General features: G+C 45.4%; 1 pseudogene; it reads right to left on the bottom strand.

The window, feature by feature from the left end:
* Window positions 1-4,039: 4,039 nt before the first annotated feature.
* On the bottom strand, window positions 4,040-9,261 carry LOC147252486 (uncharacterized; annotated as a pseudogene).
* Between the last annotated feature and the right edge of the window lie 1,166 nt (window positions 9,262-10,427).

Raw genomic sequence — 10,427 nt, 5'->3', positions numbered from 1 at the left:
GAAAAAAACACCATTAAAAACATGAAACCACGGCAACCCTCACACACGAACTAAATATCGCTACCCCAATAACTCAACAGAAACTATTTTACGTCCAAATGATCAAAATGGGGAGCAAAAGGTAATAATAATAAAAATAATAATAAAGGTTCTAAACATTAAATCAAATGTAACCCACAAAAACTAACAGTAATAATTCAAAGAAAGAAATAACAAATAGAAAAGGAATAAACTCAAATAATCAAGAAAATGTCTGCCCCTCTAATTAAAACTCGTCTCCAAGAGGGATGGCTCAGCGCCGATTAGGGTCGGGATGCCCTCTCGGCCCACGTTGAGGCTCTGACAAAGGCCGTAGTGCACGGCTTTAACCACCGTGAATGGAATCGGAGCCGATATGAGCCGAATCACCAAAATCCAAACTGAAGACGAGGAGAAGAAAAGAAGAAGAGGAAGAAGAACCAAAACAGCAGCGAGGCTCACAGCGGCAATTGACGGCCGCGCACGGAGAGCAGAATCGTGGTGTCAGACGAGGCAGGAGGAGGAATCCCGCAGCCCAGACCACAGAAACTGTACCACGCACACACAGCCCAAGAGAGACAGCCCAGCTCCCGGTAACACCACACCGCTTTGTTTGTAAGCGATCTGCTGACCAGCGAGACGCCACCACGCACGGCTGTAGGCTCCGTAAAGGAGGGAGAGGAAGCGGAAAAAGGATGGAGAAGGGTCTGACCAGGTCTATTTATAGGCGAACGCTAACTACCATCTGCCACACTGCCCCTCATGGTGGGGAGTGTAGCGCCATCCTGCCACATAAAGTTAACAAGGCTTCAGTGTGCAAATACGCTAAAACAACGTCAGACTCCGTAGTTTTCTCTGTCCCGCTGTCCAATTAACGAGTGACGACATGTTTAGCTGCATGTGTTCATTCCATTGCTGGATGTCTAGGTGGTGCTTACGTAGTTGGTCTGGAACTACTTCTCAGCAGACCCTTGCGACTGCTCTGCGCGGTGTTGTGCTTGAGTGGGAGAAGGAGATTCTAAATTTGGCTTTAGCCGAAACAGGTGGCGTAATTGATTTCTGCACAGAAACAATCGAAAGAAAATGCAGCAGCATTTACACATTGGACCACAGCACACAGTCACCCCACACTCTCCGCACCCCGAGTGAGCTAGAAACAGCACACAACATAGTCACATCACACTTTACAATATACAGAAATTAATACGCCACTGGCTAAGCAATAATTGACACATAATACAAAAATACAATAGACCAAAATACCAATAGCAACAGCAACATACCTGCACAGAAACAAACGAAAGAAAATGCAGCAGCATTTACACATCCGACCACGGCACACAGTCTGCAATGGAGGGGGAAAGTGACACTGTGTTTGAGTCCTTGCAAATACTGTACAACAGTTTACTGGCTAAAAGTTGACAAAATACCCAAACCCCTACAAAACAATCACTCAGCAACACATAAGAACCTTAGGAACTAAATTCCAGCAATTTACACCAATTGTAACCAAATATAACAACTCCAGGGCCAAAATCTGCTGAGAGCACAAACAAAACACTCTCCGTGCCACGAGTGAGGAGGGAGGGTATGACACAGGTATGACACGTCAGTGCAGGAACAGAAGGCTTCAAAATAAAAGCTCCCAAACAATTCACAGTAGAAAACACCACAAAAAACCCAACAGTGACAATAAACAATATGGGGACAACAAAACAAAACATGAGGGATTGTTGATGGAATGCATACAAATAAGTCATACCTGCTACATTCACCCCTCCTGAATTACACTAAAATCCTGAGCAGCCAACTGGACATAACACTTAGTTGCAAACAACACTGTGTCAAAAACTGGCACGAGTGTACATGAAAATCTAATGTTCACATTCAGCTATAAGCTACCTGGTAAACAGGTTCAGAGAAAACAAAAAGGGCAATCAAATCCTCTCAGAATCGCTAGGTGCCGTGTACACCAAACAACCTGGCCCACCAGAGTCCCAAAGCATATTCGTGCACATACGGTAAGTACACCACTTTCAGGAACACATTGTAAAAAAAAAAAAACAACAAAAAGACAAAAACAAAAGGATCAACACTTAAACAAAAGAAAAATTGAGGAGATATAAAACAACCCCTCTTGGACAGGGTAGGAAGGGACTGGGAGTTAGCACACCCCCTCATGCTGAACGGCTGCTGATCCATTGCCTCCACCAGACGGTGGACTTTCTTCACAACCCTGCCAGCACGGGTCCGGACCCCACCCTGTACATCTGTCTGAGCGGGAGACTGGCAGTCTTGGTCCCGGTCCTCAACAACTGATGTTACTGCGTCAGGGACAACTGTCAGAAGATGGCCTGTGTCCAATGTATCGACTGCTGGCACTGTGACTGGTGTAGATGACTGGCCACTGCTTGCGTCAATCACAGACGGCATATCTGGTGGAATTGACTGAACTTCATTAATATCAGCGTCATCACAGGACTGGCGACTGTCAGCGTCCTCTGCCCCATTCAGTACCCATGCACTTGTCCTATCCTCCGATCCCTCCTCTCCTTCCAAAGAGTCAGTGAGATCTTCAACCTGAGACTCCTCTTCTGAATCATCAAGACTGTCCTCAGTTTTGGACAGGTCTCCATCAGCAGTCTCCATAGGTAAGAAGCTGATATCCAGGATAAAGGTTGCGATGTACCACCTTAGTCTTCCCCTCGTTATCTTTAAACTTGTAGACATGAGTCTGCAGGTTTTTGCCCACAACAGTATAGACTGTAGGTTCCCATTTGTCCTCAAGTTTCTTCTTTCCCCTCCTGCTTTTGTTAGCGAGGAGCACTCTGTCTTCGACATTCAGGTAAGTCCCCTTGACCCTTTGATTATAACCTCTGGCTTGCTTATCTTGCTCCTTGATGGCATGCCTTTGAGCAATGTCTGTTGCCTCATGAAGGTGGGATATAAGCGTTGAGACATAGCTGTCGTTGTCAACAACCACTGGGTTGTGCAGGACCTGTCTGAACATCACGTCAATGGGAAGCCTTGGAACCCGACCGAACATGAGTTGGAAAGGTGCATATCCAGTTGTCTCATGCACCGTTGCATTGTATGCAAATGTTAAAGCCTGGATTTGCTGGGGCCACTTGACCTTCTCCCTAAGCAGCAGTGAATGGAGCATATTCCCAAGAGTCCTGTTAAATCTCTTAGTTCCTCCGTTACCCATGGGGTGGTAGGCTGTGGTGTGCGTCTTGGAGACTCCTGACAGTCTTAACAGTTCCGCGACGAATTCACTCTCAAAACCATACACACAGAAAATGTTATCCCATAATTTCTTAGCCACCTGCTTTGCCTGTTGGTTTGGGCACGGAAAGGCATGGGCCAACTTCATGAAGTGATCTGTCAGGACAAGAACTTCCACTGAATGCTGCTTGCTATCCTCTGCACTGCAGAAATCTAGACAAACCAGTTCCATTGGAGCAGAGGTCCTAATACCCACAAGTGGAGCTCTGGCAGAAGGATCAGGTGTCTTGGCCAGGACGCACCTCTTGCAGAGTTTCACATAGTCTTTCACCTCTTAAGGCCCAAGCTGTTTTTTTAGATGCATTTTTTTATTTCTCTTTGCTATTTGGGCTTATTGGACCCTAATTAGAATAAAAACGAAGGATCATCTTTTGATGTGATGTAGTTTTAGAGAAAAATGATGTCCACATGTGTGGATTCTTGGTCTGAGTTTCCATAAAACCCAATTAAATCACCATTGTGTTATAGAATGAAAAACTTTTATTTCCACCTTGAACACATACACGCATATTTTTGAACATGTTTTGAATATCAGAGTAAAAACAACATGAACAAAATAAATAAAAATGCTGCCCTTTTTGACAGTCAGTCTGTGAAATGTTGTATTCATAATGTAAAAAAAAGGATATGTGTGTATGGGTGCGAACATTGAGGACAGAAGGACCCAGCCTGCTTACGGAGGCCCAGGGGTCACCTGATGACCTTCACAGAATCTCTGACATCACACTGCCATCACCTATGTGTGAAAGAACACTTTGCAGGTCACACAGCGCACTCGGGTTCTTCCAGTGCAGCCTGGTTGTCTGCAGCGCATGGCATTCTTCAGGCCCATCATCTCTGGGAGGTGGGCATTAGCCCTCCTGCGGACCGAGACATGGGGCACCTCTGTCACATGACGTTTTACCCCTTGTTGTGCACCTTCTTCCTCTGATTGTTCCGATAGGTCAGCATCTGCACCGTGATGCTGGGCCAAGAGGATCCTTCCCACTTCCATACGGAACTCAAGGAACTGGATGGGTTTTGTCTTTGGTCGAGCACTTATTACATGGTCTTTGCGATAGAGTAGCCAGCTGTTGGCTCAAGCCAGATCTGTGAAGTGCATGACCATCCGCATTGTCCACTTCTTAGTACGGGTGCTCATGCGATAGTAACTGATCATTCTATCGATCAAGTCAACTCCACCCATCTTGGTGTTGTACTCACGGACAATGCTTGGTCGCGGAACAGGGACATATTTTTTCAACTTCTTGTCCCAGCACTGGCAGGTGTCCTCAGGCTGTGTACGTGAACAACAGACATCAGCAATACAGGCTTGTTGTTGTACCACTTCACTACACACAGTTTTCCATCTTCAGCGGACACTTCTGCTGAGGTACCTCTTCCTGCGCTTTTCATGACTTTGTCACTGGGTAACTTTTTGTTGGCTTTAGCGAGTCGGTTCTTCATTATTGTACAAGTTATGTACAGCTCCTTCTCCATCATTTGTTGCGCACCTTTGATGGTGGTGAAGAACCGGTCACAATACACTTTTGTGCCGGGTTTCAGGGTTTGACAAAGACGCTCGATGACTAAGCTTCTCAAGCCCTGGTCCTCGGGTTCTTCGACCTTCTCGGTCAGTGATTGTGTACCTTGATAGAGCTCAAAGTCAAGCACAATGCCATCTGCTGTAGCACACACAAAGTTCTTTATGCCAACTGGGTTGGGCTTCATTGGCAGATATTGTCTGTACGGACAGGCTCCCGTGAAGGGTATCATTTGCTCATCAATAAATGCGCAATCAGGTCGATTCAGAGACTTGCAGCCTCGCAGAATCCGCTCCAGAAAAGGCCTCACCTTCCAGAATTCGTCAGACATCTTCAGACACATCATCATCAATTACCACTTTTATTGCTCCCCTCAGTTGGAAGAATCTGGCACGCGTGAATCTGTCAATGATGGCAGTGATTTTAAAGGCTTTGGACCAATACATCCTAATGGTTGGTTATCGGATGCAGGACATTAGAATACAGGCACCAAAAAAGTTGTAGACCTCATCGACTGACATGTTGAGCGGGTCCCCACTCCTAGACAGTGACATGGCATTAGACCATGTTGAAATCAGTGTCATCAGATCTCTATCGATGTACTGGTCAAAATACTCTAGTGGGGTCCAGCCATGTCTGTCCAGATCGCTTTCGTCCTGATGCTGATACTCTGCAAGGTTTGGCGTCAATGGAATAGCCTTCCAGCGTATTCCACGTCCTGCACAACCAGAATCAGAATAAAATAGTATTTAGTATGTATAGTATTTATTTTTATATTTATTGAAACAGTTCTATATTTATACAGTTTTGTATTTTTTATATTTATTAGTATGTATAGTATTTATTGCAGTAAGTTACATTTTATCTATGTAAGCAAAAAAACTTGAATCTGTGTAGACGTTTACATGAAATTTGAAGATTTACCCTCAAGGCATGCTAAAATAATAACAATTACCTTGTTTGGTCTCTACATTTTTATTTTTTTGGGTTTGGCTTGTTCCTGGTGTTGGCTCCTCAGAGTCCTCAGAGTCATCTTCTGCATCTTCAGTCTCAATCGGTACAGTTCGACACTGACTTCTGGGAATGTGGGATGAACCTCTCGCTGTACTCTCTGTCCCTTAGAAGTAAATAAGCATTCTGCCTCCAATCCTCCAAAAAAGAATACACAACATAAACACAAATCTACTGGGTCTTGACTAACCATTATCTGCACCACGGCGACGTGTACGTCCTCTGCTGTGCTCTGTGGGCTCAGGAATGGGGTCCTCATTGTCACTACTACTACCCTCATCCTCACTGCTGCTTTCCTCCTGTGGTGGTGGTTGGTAAGATATATCCAGGATGGGATTATCATTGTCAGATACGTCTAAATCTGAGTTGTCTTCATCAATCTGAGTTGTCTTCATCAATCAAGCCATGTAGCTGCAGGGCTTGGTGCACAGAAAAACGCTCTGGAAATAAAAACAATGGATTTCAATGGTACTGTACAACATTTTTAACCCAACTAATTTATGTATGTATATATGTATTTAGTGATTGAATTGTTATGTATTACATTTAGACAATGTACAGCCTTTTAGCTGCACCAGATATATTTGTTTTCTCATTTTACATGTGTACATGTTTACTAGTATATTAGCTGTTTCGACGAGCTTCAGTCCATAAGTACACAAACGTGTACTTCATGTTTAGCGACATGCTAAGTTCTCATTTTTACAGTTTTTTTTCCAAATTTGCTATCATGACAAATATACAACGCTTATATAAACATCTAAATAAGAATAAGCCATTAAAATAAGGCAGGACTTCTTACCTGGTCGATGTTTGTCTCTGGAGTGGCCACATTTTCCCTTGAGGTTGATGCCATTTTGAATTTTTACCATTGTATGTTATACTCTACTGACACCACCAGATGGCAGTATAAGTGTCCACGTATGAGCTCATAAGACCCCAACTCAGTAGTGTAAACACTTGTGGACGTACAAGCTAAAAAGTGCTGTCCACGCATGTGACCAAATCTGATGCTCCATCCTTGGCCAAAAGAAACGTCTTGCCAGGTGAATCGTTCTTGCCTGCCCTTGATGTCCGGAAAAGTCATGTACACCGCGTAAAGCTTATTCAACCAGACTCTGGGGCAAGACAAACTGGTGTCTCTTCTGCTTGCTAATGGGATCCTTGGTGACTCTATAGAGCACTCCATCAACAACCTTAAGTCTCAACCACTGCTTGATAAGTACTGTGGCACCACTGTGTCCAGACAGTCTCTCTCTCGCCTTGAGGGCCTCCTCTGCCGATTCAGAAACGGTATGACCTTAGAGATGCTAGGGTTAAGCTCTTGGCTTTGACGGAGCTCTTCCAGGGAGAAGGCAGGCAGCAGATCCTGCCCTGGTGGAGAACGGTGTTGAACGGACTGGATCAGTTCAGTTGCCCTGGACTCTGCAGCTGCATCCCAGTGGCCATGAGAATCAAGGACAGCTCTCACAATGTTGTTAGACAGGGGTGGGGAACAATGAGACTGAGCTGCAGAACGTTTCTTTGGCCTCTTCGTCTGATGCCAAAAGACTTTCAAATGAAAGACATCCTAGACTCCATTTTCTCCAACTCCATCAGATTCAGCAAGGAGATTATTGTAGGTCTCTGAGACCAGTCTATGCCCAACTGTCTTGGCAAACAGGTCCCGACTGAGAGCATCAGCCACATGTTCTTGCTTCCTGCAATGTGCTTCAGAGAGTAAGGAGCGAGGTTTGCAACCCATCGCTGTTCGCAGGCTTCGAGTTTGGGCTTAGTCATTATGTACGTGAGCAGATTATTGTCTGTCCATACTGTGAAGAAATTGCCCTTCAGCCAGTGGCTGAATTTGTCACAAACACTCCACTTTAGTGCCAAAAACTCGAGCCGGTGAGCCAGATAGTTCTTCTGAGTGCTGCTCAGGGTCTTACTTGCAAATGCTATGGGCTGTGCTTCACTTTCACCTGCTGGCACTTGCGACAACACTGCAAGAAGCATCGATTGACAGAATCAGGGTACGTGAGAAATCAGGATGTTTGAGGACCACGCAGTTCAACAGACGCTCTTTAAGACTGACAAACGCAGCGTCACACTCAGGAGTCCAGTCACTAGGTTTGAGTTTCCTGAATGTCCCACCCTTCACACTGACTTTCTTCTTAGCTCTTCTCTTCTGTCCAGCAGTGAAAGCAAAGAGTGGATTGGCGATGGAAGAGCAATTAGGAATGAAGTGCTGGTAGAAGAACACCATACCCAAATAGGATTTGATCCTCCACACTGATGGAGTACATCCGTCATCTTCCGTGAGGTCAGACTTTGTCATTGAAGATATGACTTCCACCTTCGCAGGATCCACAGCCACTCCACTGTAATCTATGATAAGGCCCAGAAACTTAACAGAAGACCGCATAAGGTGACACTTCTTAGGACTCAACTTTAGGTTGCAGTCGCAGGCGCTGGAAAACGGCCTTACAGTTCCTCTTCAGTGTAACTGGTCTATCAGACAGATTGTTGACTTTCATGGGAGGAACCAACCTGTCAAGTTGTCCCAGCTCAGCCCAAATTTGAAAAAGGCTAGATCAACTCTGAAGAATGCAAGGGACAACTCAAAAATCCTTTTCTTCATTTATTTTCCAAGACTTCAGTTGTTAGGCAAGCAGTCGTAACGTCAGTTAGTCAGTTACTTAGTAGGAGTAATAGTCGTGGTAGTGGTAGGTTGATAACCTTGAAGGATAAACAAACAATAGAACAATTTTAGTTAAATCAAAGATCAAACATGTTCTCAAACATTTCTCATGAGGCAAGTTCATTGTTCTTCTGATCACATCACTTCCTTCTTGCTTATGACCACTTCCTGCAACCAAGATTCTCCGCTGCCCCCTGCAGGTTCGGAGGCTATTTTAGCTCAAAAGAAGTGGGTTTTAACACAACACCACCTATCACCCCACAGAGGTGTCAAGACACGGCCAACCATGATGTTACGTGGCATGGACTTGGATGAGGTCGGTTCAACCACCACGGTGCTTGCTGGCGACATGGGAGTATCGTTAGGTAGCTTACCCCATATGGGGTGTTCTTGCATCGGCAGAAGAGTGACTGACTGCTTGAGCTTGGCCGTGCCAATTTTTTCTGGTAACTCCTCACCCCCCCAACAGAATGTGTTCGCCATGAGGTCCAAGAACTGTTCACACTTTGGGGATGAGGAAAGACTGCAAACAGAGATGAGTTGCCAGTAATCATAACTACTCTTCAACTCGTGCATGAGAAACTTGATCACATTCGTGCCGATGACGAGATCCTCCTGCTGGCCTGGCACAACAAGGACTGGGATGATGCAGGTCTCGCCATTCACTTTCAGCGCAACCTCGCACATGCACTTAGGTTTAGTGAGTTTCCCTCCACAACCCACCAAAACCACTTCCTGAGTCATTGGTCTTGGTTCTGACAATACATTGTCACTCAGCATCCTTTCCACTACTTCACTGAAATTACAGGCCATGGAACCTGAATCAAGCATTCCTTGCATCTGGAACTTATTATTCACATTGACTGGAGCATAGAATAGCTCATTGTACTCCTTGATACTGTGTGTTCTGTGCAATTATCTTCACACCGGCTGGTGCTGCGCTGCACACTTTCACATAACATGATTCAAATTCACTGTCACTTCTGAGGATGTGTTTGTCCTCACCCACACGTCCCCTCTCCCAATGCGGGCCTCTCAGTTTGAAGGCTGCTACTCTGGAGGTGGATGTGTGGCCTGGTCCTCCCGTCCCGAATTGTACGTGGATGTCTTTCTTAATATGGCCAGGCTTGAAGCAAGACAAACACAGATGCTCCCGTCTGCAATGTGCTAGAGTGGAATGTTCTGCAGACTTGTATACCTTACAGTGTTTACTCTGTGACTGGCCAGACGGGGGCCCTCTATACATCTGGTCATTCTTGGCCATCGCCTGGATGTTCTGAGCAAGCGTGCAATCAAGCAAGCCAATCAGAGTCTTCAGGTAATTGTCATCAAACTGAGGGGCAGATGTGACACTCGTGTCGACCTGAATGGTGGTTGATACTTGATGGTTGGGCATACACACCTCCTCAAACACAGGTGTTTGAGCATGAGCTGTCACAGGTCTTGCGGGGGCATGATGGTTCAGTCTGGTGTTCAACTGTTCTCTCATGTTAATCTGATAATGGTCAACATGTTCCTGTATTTCACCAGCTGTCCACTTCTCCAGCGCTTTGAAACGCAACACTGCAGCAAGGGAGGGATCAGGACAATACTTGACAAACATCATCGACACCTCTCAACGGGGATCATCAATGTCGACCCTGTCTGCTCAGGCCGTCCTCAGCTGCATCAACAGCTTTGTTAAGGCGGATCCAGTATTAAACTGGGTTCTCTCCCGCTACGGGCACAGTGCTATAGAAGTCCGCAAGAGGCATACTTGAACATGACACACCACTGAAATGCTGTTTCAATATGTCAATTACAACTTTTGGGTTCTCATGAGGCTTCAGTAATGGGTTGCTACGGAGAGTTTTCTTCACAATGTCGATGGCTTTGCCCATTAATCTAGACAACATCTCCTGGTGCTGCTC

Source organism: Aulostomus chinensis, chromosome 12 (assembly GCF_037954235.1).
Source record: "Aulostomus chinensis isolate RoL2024-O1b breed Wild chromosome 12, RoL_Achi_v1.0, whole genome shotgun sequence".
Lineage (NCBI taxonomy): Eukaryota > Metazoa > Chordata > Actinopteri > Syngnathiformes > Aulostomidae > Aulostomus > Aulostomus chinensis.
Note: the sequence above shows the minus strand (reverse complement) of the source record. Positions and strands in the feature narration are given on the sequence as shown.